Here is a 13,645-nt window from a genome sequence, read left to right on the forward strand (position 1 = left end):
ATTAAGGGATATTTTGGTTGCTTCCAGCTTTTGGTGCTTATTAGTAAAGCTGCTATAAACATATGTGTGCAGGTTTTTATGTGGACATAACTCTTCAACTCAGTTGGGTAAAAAGAGCATTACCACTGGATCATATGGTAAGGCTATGTTTAACTTGTAAGAAACCACCAAACTGTCTTCCAAAGTGGCTGTACCATTTTGCATTTCCACCAACAATCAATGAGTGTTCCTGTTGCTCTACTTCTTGTCAGCATTTAGTAGTGTAAGTTTCTTGGATTTTAGCCACAAAGTAATAGGTGTATAGTGCTATCTCATTGTTGTTTTAAATGTAATTCTCTAGTGACATATGTTGTTGAGCATCTTTTCATATGCTTATTTGCCATCCATATATCTTTTTGGTTAGGTGTCTGTTCAGATTTGTTGTCCGCTTTTTAATTGGGTTCTTTTGTTTTTTCTTGTTGAGTTTGAAGAGTTTTTTGTGTATTTTGGATACAAGTCCTTTATCAGGTCTTTCGTAAATATTTTCTCTTCATTTTCTTAGCTGTGTCTTTTGCAGAGCAGAAGTTTTAAATTTTAATAAAGTCTAACTTATTAATGTTTCCTTTTATGGATCGTGCTTTTAATGTATATAATAACTCATTACCAAACCCAAGGTCACCTGGATTTTCTCCTATGTTATATTCTAGAAGTTTTATTCTTTTGCATTTTACATTTAGGTCTAATATCCATTTTGAATTAATTTTTGTAAAAGGTATAAGGTCTGTGCCTAGGTTCTTTTTTTTTTTTTTGGTATGTGGATGTCCACTCGTTCCAGTACCATTTGTTGAAAGGACTATCCTTTCTCCATTGAATTGTCTTTGCTCCTTTGTCAAAGATTAGTTACTTATATTTATGTTGGTCTACTTCTGGGCTCTCTATTCTGTTCCATGGATCTATTTGTCTATTCTTTTGCCAGTACCACACTGTCTTGTTTACTGTAGCTTTATATAAGTCTTGAAGTCAGGTCGTGTGTGTCCTCCAAATTTGTTCTTCAATATTGTGTTGGCCATTCTGGGTCTTTTACCTCTCCATATAAACTTTAGAATCAGTTTGTAGATATCCACAAAATAACTTGCTGGGATTTTGATTGAGATGACATTGAATCTATAGCTCAAGTTGGGGAGGACAAACATCTTAACAATATTGAGTCTTCCTATCCATGAACATGGACTATCTCTTGATTTATTTAGGTCTTCTTTGATTTTTTTCATCACAGCTTTATAGTTTTTTTTTTTTTTTTTAAGAAATTCACGTTCTTTTATTTATTTATTTATGACTGTGTTGAGTCTTCGTTTCTGTGCGAGGGCTTTCTCTGGTTGCGGCAAGTGGGGACCACTCTTCATCGCGGTGCGCGGGCCTCTCACCATCGCGGCCTCTCTTGTTGCGGAGCACAGGCTCCAGACGCGCAGGCTCAGTAATTGTGGCTCACAGGCCTAGCTGCTCCGTGGCATGTGGGATCTTCCCAGACCAGGGCTCGAACCCGTGTCCCCTGCATTGGCAGGCAGATTCTCAACCACTGCGCCACCAGGGAAGCTCAGCTTTATAGTTTTGATCATGTAGATCTTCAGCATATTTTGTTAGGTTTATATCAAAGTATTTCATTTTGGGGGTGCTAATGTAAATGGTGTTGTGTTTTTATTTATTTATTTTATTTTATTTTTTGGCTGTGTTGGGTCTTCATTGCTGCACACGGGCTTTCTCTAGTTGTGGCGAGCGGGGGCTACTCTTCATTGCGGTGCATGGGATTCTCATTGCAGCAGCTTCTATTGTTGTGGAGCATGGGCTCTAGGCGCGTGGACTTCAGTAGTTGCAGCACGTGGGCTCAGTAGTTGTGACTTGCGGGCTCTAGAGCACAGGCTCAGTAGTTGTGGCGCACGGGCTTAGTTGCTCTGCGGCATGTGGGATCCTCCCTGACCAGGGCACGAACCCGTGTCCCCTGCATTGGCAGGCAGATTCCCAACCACTGCGCCACCGGGGAAGCCCAGTGGTGTGTTTTTAATTTCAAGTAGATAATATATGTGCACAGTAAAAAAAAAAAAATCAGGGACTTCTCTGGAGGTCCAGTGGTTAAGATTCCATGCTTCCACTGCAGGGGGCATGGATTTGATCCCTGGTCAGGGAACTAAGATCCCACGTGATGCACGATGCAGCTGGAAAAAAAAGAAAAAATCAAAAGATACAATTGGTTTACAGTGAAAAGTAGCTTCCTCTCCGTATCCCATTCCTTAGGACTCTGTTTTCATCTGTCCAAATACAATCACTGATACTAGGTTCTGTGGGTCCTTCTAGAGATTGACATATATACTCAAGCTCGTATTTATATTTATTATTCATTTGACAAACATCCATGAGCATTTACGATGGGCCAGGCACAGGAGATGGGGCAGAGAACAAAAGGAAGTCCTGCTCTCATGGAGCTTACATTTGTTGCAGTTGGCATCACCAACTAGATCTCCAGTCCTCACAAGAACTCTGCCCGGCAGGTATTATCCCTGTGGGAAGGGCTCAGGATTGAAGGAGGACTCTCTGGGGCCAACCAAATTCTCCAAGAGCTCAAGCAGAGAGGCTGGTCCTGCCAAGAGCTAGGGGCAAGGCTGCTCAAGGCCAGAAGAAGCAGGTTCTTGAAGGGAGGGCTTCTTGCTAAGGCAAATGGGTGGAGATGAGAAAGAGGTGAGGAGGCAGCTAAAGGAGGCTGCCAGCCCGGTCTGGAGCCAGATTCATATCAGAGTAATGACTTGGAAGCCCTCCTATTCCCAGATGGCTGCATTTTAATTCCTTAGTTTTGTTTCCTCTCGGTTTCTTCTTAGACACATTCTTCTGGGGTCGAGTCTAACCTTGTCTGGCTGACCTCAGGAGGAAAGGGATTTATCTATACTGTGAGTAACCCTGCCGGGGGAGTGATCAGGGTGTCCCCAGAGGTGCAGAGGGAACTGTGGTCATGAGAGGTTATGATGAAGAGCCGGGGAGAGGCAGTCAGCTGCTGGGATCAAGATGTCTGAGTGGCAGATGTGGGCCAAGTTGGCGTTCCCGCCTGGGTCTCCCTCCCAGGCTGGAGGTGACACTCTTAGACATGGCACTGGGCTCTCTGGCATCCCATTTCGCACGTCTGCCTCAGACACTGGGGCCAAGCCCTGCAGCCACATATATGGCACCCTCTACCCATCCCCCAGCCCAGCTAAAATTATCTGTGTCCATTTGCAGTGAGGGCGGAGCTGTTCTTATCTGTATGTGTCATGCATGTAGTAATAATAGTTCACCACTGACCAGGCTGAGGGCCAGTAACTGCAAATTTCGTTCCCATTTTATAGATGAGGAAGCCGGAGCTCTGAAGCCAAATAACACTGCATTGCCTCCAGAGGGTCCCAGCACCCAGGGTGGCAGCACACAGTTGGGGTACTTCTCCCCAGCTTGACACGTTTGTAAGTGCCTCACTCCGGCAGCTCAGGTGGTACCTGATGTTGACCCTCCTGGCTGAGCTGAGCCTTTTCCTCTCTCTTAGGTTCTTGGGTGGTTCTCTGGCTCCCACCTTCCCAAGTGGCACTGCTTTGGGCCATTTCTGATTATTTCCTAGGCGTCTACCTCTTAAAGTGGAGTTACCCCCTCACAGGGTTTAACTAGTTTTATGGTTCTTGTTACAAATCGCCGGGTAGGACCAATCCAGAAAGATTGGAGTATTTTATCAATGAGCATGTCTCAGACATATGTGTCTCTTACCGAATACATCTCTTTAATTCCTAGAGGCAGAATGGATTTACTTATATGGTGATTTACACTCTGTACAAATGTAAGCAATGTGCTCTTGAGCCCCTGCATCTGTTAGGTGTTACCAATTTTACTGAGTAGAGAATGATTCTTCATATAGCTGTACCTCCTGGGAATATACCAGGCAAATGCCTGGGTGGCTCCGGCCCTGAAGGGACAATTCTGTAAAGGGTCTAGGACTCCTTTCCATCTAGGCATGGCTCAAACCGCCCGGAAGGACTGTCCCCCAGGCCCTGCCAGGCACATGAACATCCAGTAGAGACTCTTTAGAGGTCACCTTCCTTCACTGCAGGGCTTGGAGGAATGGTTGTTGTCCTGGCCTCCAGCTCCGGCCTCCAGCTCATCTTGCCCATCAGTGTTCCCTGAGTGAGTGTGTTCACCAGGTCATTCCCCTGCTCACAACCTGTACTGGCTCCCTGCTGCCTGACACTCAAGAGCTGCTTGGCTTTCAAGGCCTTCTGTAGTCCTGTGTTGGCCTGCCTGACCAAAGTAGACTCCCATGACACCCTGATGCTGCTTCTCGGCTCCAAGACAAAGGACCTTCTCTGCTGTCCCGAGCATTTGCCATGTGGGCCTCATCTCCACGCTTTGTTCACTTTCTCCCGACTTCTCCCTCCTCAGTGTCTTCTCTTGTCCCCATTTTCCATCCTTCATCCTCTAGTTTAAGTCTCCTTCTCCTTGCCGTGAAGCCTACTTTGATCACTTTGGCCAACTTTGATCCATCCCTGCTTCAAACACTTATTAAATTTATCGTCCGTAAAGACTAGCCTTGAACCATTCTGTATATGTTCTCTCAGCCTGCCTCCAAGACCGCCAACTAGCCTGTGATTTCCATAAGGGCAGAAAACTGAATGCCTGAGAGTCTAAGATGGTTCTGGGCATACTGCCTGCTTACTAGCCATTAATAGCGAGACACTGTATATGGAAACATTCTGTAACTCTCAGACAAGGCACCAAGTGCACAATAGGGCTCTTAGTGTTACCATATTCCACTGATTCACACCTTTCCCTCACTCCCCACATTTTAACATCTCTGAAATCAGGATCAATGGCAAATCACAATTTAACTGATAGGTTTTTCCTCCTCTTTCTCAGTGTCATGTAAAATATTGGTGCATTTTACAATCCATTGTGCATTAGACTTGATGAAATAAGGCGTTGATGAGAGAATCTGCTGATAGCTGTTTCTGGATTGGACCTGGGAAAAAGCATTTGGGAGAAATGAGGGAATTCTGGGAAAGATGAAGGGACACGGGGTGAGGAGAGGATGCTGGGAAAAGTGGAGGATGCTGGGGGAGATGAGGGATGCTGGGAGAAGTGGGGAATGCTAGAAAAGGACGGGAGGGTACCCTATTGGGCCCAGAAGCTTCCTGAATCATCCTGAATTGATTCAGCTATTCCTTCCATATTCCTGTCCTCTGTGCATATGCTACTTCAGAGGCTGATTCACAGAGGCAACCTCTGGGTCCTGTCTCTGAAGTTGCAGGGTGCTCAGGTTACCCCTCCAGCTCCATATTCTTCTGGGCTTCATCCCATATGCTGGGCCTTCCTGGGCCTCACAGTCAGGCTCTTCCAGCTGCATAAAGCTGCTGGGTGGGGGAATGTGGTCTCCTTTTGCCTTCAGACTGCCTTCTAACGTAGAGCTATCAGCAAGGGCTTTGGGGTCAGACATATTTAGACTTAATGCTTGCTGTCCCATTTGCTAGCTGTGTGATTTTTGGCAACTTGTAGACCTTTCTGAGCTTTGCTTTCCTCATCTTTAAAATGAGGGTGAGGGAATTCCCTGGTGGTCCAGTGGTTAGGACTCCGTGCTTTCACTGCCGAGGGGGCAGGTCAGGGAACTAAGATCCTGCAAGCCACGTGGCATGGCCAAAAAAATAAAAATTAAAATTAAAAATGAATAAATAAAATGAGGGCTAGAATTTCTAATTCTGGTACTGATGTGTGTGTTGTGGGGGGGGATTAAATGACGTAAAGTGATTAACATTAGCTATTATTATGATGATGATGACGATCGTCATTGTTCCTTTAGTCCTTTTATTCAAGCTCAGGTAGCCCCAGCTTCTCATGGACACTGCCTACATTTTCAACCCAGATTTTATGGGCCCCAAACATCCCTGAAGCAGAGGCAGCACCACCTCCGTGGCCATCCCCAGCCGTGACTGGGAGCTCTGGCTCTTTTTCCGTCACTCTACTAGTTTTCACTGAGCACCTCCTGTGTGTCCACTGGGGGCTGTGCCAGCTGAACACCAGAGCTCTAGTTTCATTGGAAAAATAAGGCAAAATTCCGGTTATGGCTAAAAACCAGTACGAAGAAAAAGAAATGTAAGTGAGGTTCCTTTTCAACAGAATGGAAGGTTTGATAGTTTTTCGGGGAAACTCTACAAAAACATCCAGAAACTTAGGATATAAAACAATCAGCATTTTTTTATGCATAGCTGAGCTGCATGGGAATAAGGATAGCCCTGGGCAAGACAGTAAAGGAAGTTGGGAGGGAGTGAGGCTGCTTTGCCTTCCCTGAGGGCCCTTCACTGGTCTGGATATCCAGGGAAGTAGATTTGAATAGCCATAGGGACTAGAGCCAAAGTTTTGAGCCCACATGAAGCAGGGAGGTAGAAATGAGACCCCCACATACAGCTGAGACCCTTAAGGGTTTAAGCTTCTTTTAAGTGAAGTTAGGCCAGAAAAAATTCAACCTCTGGAAGAGGCAGAGAAGGAAGATTTTCTAACCTGGCCTGGGTCTGGTTTGAGAAGGGGAAGACCTCCTCTGAGAAATGTATAATCACACATCTGCCCTCTTTTGGATTTGGGATCAAATTTACACTGCTCATGTGATTCTAGAGTCTCCAGGCCAGGAAGTGATCATAAAAGCTACTCCTGGCTGGAAAAGTCATAGAGAAAGAAAGTAGGATGGTTGCCAGGACCTGAGGGGAGGGGTATGTAGGGAGTTGTTTAATGAATATAGAGTTTCCATTTTGTAACATGAAGAGTCCTGGAGACTGACTGTACAACAACATGAAAATATTTAGCACTCCTGAACTGTATACTTAAAAATGGCTGAGACAGTAAATTTTATGTTATGTATATTTTACCACAATTTAAAAAACACACACACAAAAAACAAAAACAAAAAAACCCAAAAAACTACTCCTACCTGGTACTCCTTGGAACACCTGGAAGAAGCAAAAGCAAAACCTTCAACCCAGCCTGGTCAGGCTGCCCACAGGATGCCTGTCAAACTTGAACAAACAGTCCAAATTAGAAATGCACGAGGAAGCCAGCCACCATGAGGGAGTCAGCAGCAAGATCAGGAAAGAAAGCAAGAGAATCAAACTTATGGTTACCAAAGGGGAAATGTGGGGGGAAGTGATAAATTAGGAGATTGGGATTAACATATACACACTACTATATATAAAATAGATAACTAATAAGAACCTACTGCATAGCACAGGGAACTCTACTCAATACTCTGTAATAGCCTATATGGGAAAAGAATCTGAAAAAGAATGGATATATATACGTATAACTGATTCACTTTTCTGTACATCTGAAACTAACACAACATTGTAAGTCAACTACACTCCAATAAAAATTAAAAAACAGCAAAAACAAACAAAATCAAGGTGTTGGCAGGGTTGGCACCTTGTAAGGGCTGGGTCTGTTCCAGGCCTCTCTCCTTGGCTTGTAGTTGTTCTTCTTTTTCCCATTTCTCTTCATAAAGTCTTTCCTCTGCATCTGCCTCTGTGTCCAATTTCTCCTTTTCAGAAAGATATTAGTCATACTGGGTTAGGGCTCACCCTTACCACCTCATTTTAACTTACCTCTGTAAAGACCCTGAAACCATGGTTAAATCCACTTCACCTGCCTTCACTAATCAAGGTTATTTTAAGATTTGCAGGTCCTCCAAGAGGCATGTAGCCTAAACAATAAGATGTTTGCCCGAGTTGTTTTCTACGAACTTGGAGTCAGCTGCGTCTAGATCAAGCTGAGTTGGTTAAGGACTGGCTAGGACCACCCACCCTCCAGCTGGGCATGTGCAGTGTCCCCTCAGTGACCTCTTGAACATGCAGAGCTTAGGCCTGCACAGAACCATGCACCTTTCTCCAATCACCTTTCCCCACGCTCTCCTGTGCCTCAAACTGCCCTGCTTTGTTATTTGTTATCCCATCAATACCCCAAGCCCCTTGCCTTTGTGGACTTGAGGTTTGTTCTCCTGATTCCTCGCTGGGCTGCCTTGCAAATAAACCCTCTCTTTGCTGCAAAGAAAAATAAATAAATAAATAAATGTCCCTGGATGTTTACTGTCAAACAAACAAACACCACACCACCACCACCACCAGAACTGGAAACAAAGTAAAAGTACCTCAGTCAGGGAATATTATGCAGCCATTAAAAGGTTGGAGGGGGAATTCCCTGGCGATCCAGTGGTTAGGACTCAGTGTTTTCACTGCCAGGGGCCCAGGTCGGGGAACTAAGATCCTGAAAGAGACACGTGGCACAGCCAAAAAAACAAAAAAAGCAAAAAAAAAAAAAAGATTTGGAAGGATTTTGCTGAAGAATTTTACTATTGAGTGAGAAAAGTAAGAAATAGAGACAGGTACTATTATGATCCCCTTTTTGCAAAGAAACTCCAAATAAAGCCAAACTTGACCCCAAACCCCACACTTGTATTCGGTGTATTTCTGTATAGATACATGAGCATGAAGAAGGTGGTGAAGGCTTCCCATCAGGGCTGCAGGTGAAGGAAGAGAAGAAGGAAAAAAAGAGAGATTTTGGTGCAACTGAAAATATCTACAATACTCAACCTTCAGCCTCTCTGCTCTGATCCTGTTTATGGAGTAGGATAACTGATTGTGTGTTTGTATCCACAGGATAAAAAAATTAGAATGCTGACTTGCAGATATGCCCACTGTGAAGTGGGGGAGAAAACAAGTTATATGGATCTGGTGATTCCATTTTATTCATACAAACAAGCATACCTCCTCCCTATGTATATATGCGCTCATGTGTTGGTGTGAGCAAGGAGAAAGGTGTGGAAGGACAGGTGTTGGCAACTGATGTAAAGCCGGACACGTGAGGTAAAGTTGGGGCATGTTACGTGCACCTGACATTTTATCTCCTACAGTTTTGGACGCTAGCAGTTTGAAATCAAGGGCCATGCTCGCTCTGAAGGCTGGATTCCTCCTTGTCTCTTCCTAGGTTCACTCCTGTGTTTGGGTTTGAGGCCCACTGTGGGAAAGGTGGGGGGAGGGTAGGAGGAGAATGGAGGGCTGCTGGTAGAACCCGAGGCTGCCCACCGCGTGCTCCCTGTTGAGGAGAGATGGACCCGACTCCCAGTCTATGGGCCACCGACTCTGGTAACAGACATTTCCAGAAGTTCTTGAGGAACCCTCCTTACTCAGGCTGGGTCCCCTTGTGAGGGACCTTGAGTGGCTTCTCATCATGTGTTAGAAAGGTTTTGAAGGCCCGCCCCTTCCCAGCCTCCCGTCCTCTCTGTGCCTCCCTCTCTCTCACCCACCTGCTCTGTGACCAGGCCTCCCCATCAGTGTCAGCTGCTCCAGGCTAGGCTTGTAGCTTTTTGTCTTTGTGTGCCAACCCCTGGCACACGGGAGAGGCTCGGGTCACAAGCGCATGTAGAACAGACTTTAACTCTGACTCATTTAACAAGTTTCACGTTCTCATACAGGTGGCATGGGCAAGAGTAGGGGTCGAGGTGGAACCAGGGAGGGTCCTGGGTCAGACTGGGTGTGTGATGAGAGGGGAGGCTGGCGACTCTCCCCTGGCCCCAGACCTCCCCATTCCAAGTGGCTTGGGGACAGGGGGCTGCGTCTGATTCCCCTTTAGCTGCAATATATGCATGTTAGAAAAGACAGACCAGGCCCCCACTGCGGGCCTCCCTGCATTAATTAGTTAACACGGTGATTGAATTCGCCTCATGATAGGCACTAAGCTAGGAATTCAGTGGGGCTTATGTTCTGGTGGGGATGGGGGGGGATGGATGCGAAACTACTAATGCATGTTTAATTACAATTGCAGTAGCTGTTATAAAACACAGGCCCCATTGCTCTTGGAAGGTGTAATAGAGCAAGTTTGATGATGAGCCAGAACAGAGCCCGTGTGCCAGGGCCTGTGTCCCTGCCAGCAGCCTTGTTAGAGCAGGGCTTGAACCCAACCTCAACAAGTGTGAGGCCAAACATTTGCGGGAAGTTGGGCCTTGTGTGACCAAGACGCTCCCCACGGTGGGGACCTCTGCAAACATCCCCATTTCCCCTCCACCACTCCTCCCTCTCAACTCAGCTCGAAAAGGAGTTTCTCAAGCTCCATTTTTCAGGTGGGTAAAGTGAGGCCTAGAGAAACGAGCCGATTTGCTCTACTAGGTCCCAAATCAGTAAGGAGAAGCCAAAGCCAGGCTTCTCGGCACCGTGCTGAGCCTGCCCAAGTCCCCACAGTCCATCCTCTGTGAGCCAAAAAATGAGAAACAAAGCTGCTCTGTTCACCGAGATTTCTATTTTCTCCATTGTTCTCCACTAGGGACATTCCTGAATTGGTAAAGAAGGGACTGGCGCAGCCCGAGTCCTGGCAGTTGATCGGCTATGCTGTCCCTAAACCAGAATTGAAAAGTCAGGAGGCAGAATTAGGAGAAGTCCGAGACTCTGAGGACCTCCCAGCCAGAGCTGGGACAGTGAATAGACGCTCAGGACACTGTGATCAGGTCAAAGGAAGAGGGTGGGGAGGGGGCATGGGGGGAAGAGGGACAGTCCCCTTGGAGAGGGCGCAGCTGGAGCAATCAGGGGACTGGCCACCTTATGTGGGTCAGGGGCAGCATGTGAGAGAGTCTGGGAGGGTGTGGGTGTGGGGGAGGGGAGGTGGGGAGGAGGGAGAATTAGGCTGGCTGGGGAAGGGGGGGAGGGCATTCTGCTCAGGGAACAGCAGGAGCAAAGGGATTGAGGCCGGTCAGTCATTGGGTGGCGGAAGGGGTGGGCTGCAGGGGTGAGAGCCTGACCCCCTGGTGATCCTGGCTCCATGGAGCAAAGGATCATGAGAGTCTTGTCCTGTGAGAGGGGAAGGCTGTTGGTCCTATGGGAGGAGGGCTGTTCCAGACAACCCTTAGGCTGAGAAAAGCAGAGAACCCTCCTCTTTTTTTTTACTGTGGTAAAATATACATAACATACCATTTTAAACATTTTTAAGTGTACAATTAAGTGATGTTAAGCACATTTACAATGTTGTGTAACCATTATCCCTATTTCCAGAACTTTTTTTTCTTAAAGAACATTTATTTATTTATTTATGGCTACGTTGGGTCTTCGTTGCTGCACGTGGGCTTTCTCTAGTTGCGGGGAGCTGGGGTTACTGATCCTTGCAGTGCGCCGGCTTCCATTGCGGTGGCTTCTCCTGTTGCGGAACATGGGCTCTAGGTGCGCGGGCTTCCGGGCTTCCGTAGCTGTGGCTCGTGGGCTCTAGAGCGCAGACTCAGTAGTTGTGACGTGCGGGCTCTAGAGCGCAGACTCAGTCGTTGTGGTGCACCGGGTTATTTGCTCCGCGGCATGTGGGATCTTCCCGGACCAGGCCTCGAACCCGCGTCCCCTGCATTGGTAGGCGGATTCTTAACCACGGTGCCACCAGGGAAGCCCGAGAAATTCAGTAGATTTTTATATGTTGATCTTGTGTCCTGCAACCTTGCTGAGCTCGTTTATTAGCTCATCTTGTTCCTAATTTTAGGGGGAGAACATTCAGTCGTTCACCATGTAAGTTTCTCATAGATGCGCTTTTTCAGGTTGAGGAAATTCCCTTCTATTCATAATTTGCTGAGAGTTTCCTTGACAGTGGATGTTGGATTTTGTCAAAGGGACAAAATCTACTACATCTGCTGAGGTGATCATAGGTTTTTCTTTTTTAGTTTGCTAACATGGGGAATTCACAATGCTCGATTTTCAAATGTGAAACTAACCCTTCATTCTTGGTACTGCATGTGAAATTAGAATAGGACGTGGGCATCCAGGTCCCTCCAGAGCATCCCGGGCACTGTCCTCCAAGGAAACTGGGTTTGTTGCCTAGTCATCCAGGAAGAAGGAGGGAGGGGACAGAGGGCAAGGGCGGGGACAGCACGTACCGCCAGACACAGCTGCCTGCGTCTGCCGCCTCAGATGAGCCGCTCCAGCTGAGCCAGGGGCCAACCTGGGACCCAGCGGCAGCTCGCCGCAGCCTGTGTGCTTGCGGGGTGAGGCGGTCCCTGCTCTCAGGCTCTCTTGCAGGGTCTCAACGCTCAGCCCTTGCATCTCCTGGAGCCTCGTTCTCTGCATCTGCGAAACGGAGCTGGTGGTGGCTGGGCAGCCAGAGCACACGCACTGACCCAGGAGGCCGCAAGCTGCGGCCAGTCTGCGCGCCTCACGAAGGGTTCCTGAGTGCAGCGGAGACTGCCCACCAGGCCACACGCGCGCCGGCAGTTCCCTTCTCTGTGCAATGAAGGTAATGATCCTTCCTTCCAGGACTGCTCTCTTCAGTGAACCCATGGTGCCAAACCACTTAAATAAACCAGATAAAAGTGGCCGATGGACTATGTTCGAAGCCGATGCCCCCCACTTGCTAGCCGTGTCTTTCCGCCGGTGGCTGAATCTCTCAGCCTTAGTCTCCTCACTTGTAAAATGGAGATAATGGTACCAAGAGGTGTGGGTACCGATGATAATTCGGTGTCACCGGACAGATGAGCGAGCGCCTGGCACAGTGCCTGGCATGTGGGAGATGCTGGGTAACATGTGGGGCATCTCAGGTGCCCAGAGCCGGTGCGGCTGCGGTGGAGACTCTTCTAGAGCTGGAGGAGCCACAGAAGCAGCCAGGGGCAGGAATGCACCCTGCCCTGGTTTAAGTGTGCAGTGATGTGCGTTTGCGGCGCCGCTGTGCCACGGGCCGGTGCTCTCAGCAACCCTGCCAGGCTGGCATGATCCTTGCGCCCCACCCAGGTACCAGCGGGGAAGGGGAGGCTCAAAGCTAGAGCTAGAACTGGAATCCAGATGCCCTTGGTCGTTTTGAGGGGTTTGTGCCTTTCTAAAAGGTGAAGGATCTCCCCAGGGTTGATGCTAACTCTGGTCCTACGTTGAAGGGTAGTTGAGAGAGGGAGCTGAGAGAGGAGAAGGGAGTCAAGTAGCCAAGGAAGCTCTTGGTGTATTCTGTCCTTCCCCATCCTGGCCTTGGGCGGGGTTTTTCCTCCAGCTTCTTGGGCTGAGTGTTTAGCTGACCTAGTTCTCCTTCTCTATTGGCATTTCAGCATCCGGCCCAAATGTCCTACTCATTCACTCAGATATTGTTCATCAGATGTTATTGTCTTCTGTGTGCATAGGCTCTGGGGACACAGTGATGAGGTCAGAACAAGGCTCTGGAGGCCATTCTTACAAGATAACATACAAGTAAACACAGCCAAGATAAATGCAGAAGTGCCCCAGGGAGTGTGACAGGGAATGACCTGGGCAGGTCAGAGAAGCCGCTCTATGCAGGTGATGTTTGAGTTGACAAGGAAGCAGCTGGGCAGAAATCTTGGGTGGGACGTTCTGGGCAGAGAGAACAGACATAGTCCTTAAGGAGGAGTCGGTTTGATGTGTAGCTGGAGGTCAGTGTCTGCTTGGACAGTGGGTGGAGGTGGGGGAGGGGTCACCTTGCAGTGTGTGGGGAAGTCAGGGGGAACAGTGAGGACTTATTCTAAGTGCAGATTCCAGGATGCTTCTGAAAATGCAAAATATGCTTGTATTCTTTTTTTTTTTTTTTAAAGGTAGAATAAGAGACTCTTTTTTTAAAAAATTAATTTATTTATTTATGGCTGTGTTGGGTCTTCGTTTCTGTGCGAGGGCTT

General features: G+C 47.6%; 1 protein-coding gene across 6 annotated transcripts in view; it reads left to right on the plus strand.

Moving 5' to 3' along the window:
* Window positions 1–13,645, plus strand: part of IL34 (interleukin 34) — a 70,370-nt gene that overhangs the window by 18,063 nt on the left and 38,662 nt on the right. The window contains exons 2-3 of one of the 6 annotated variants that reach the window (XM_028162839.2): window positions 8,673–8,879; window positions 10,333–10,513. The exons of 4 other annotated variants lie outside the window; for them this stretch is intronic. The gene's annotated coding sequence lies outside the window, so the exon portion shown is untranslated. Of the gene's footprint in view, window positions 1–8,672; window positions 8,880–10,332; window positions 10,514–10,742; window positions 12,271–13,645 lie in introns of those variants that run through there. One more of the 6 variants, XM_028162840.2, reaches the window with a different exon arrangement.

Source organism: Balaenoptera acutorostrata, chromosome 19 (genome assembly GCF_949987535.1).
Source record: "Balaenoptera acutorostrata chromosome 19, mBalAcu1.1, whole genome shotgun sequence".
Lineage (NCBI taxonomy): Eukaryota > Metazoa > Chordata > Mammalia > Artiodactyla > Balaenopteridae > Balaenoptera > Balaenoptera acutorostrata.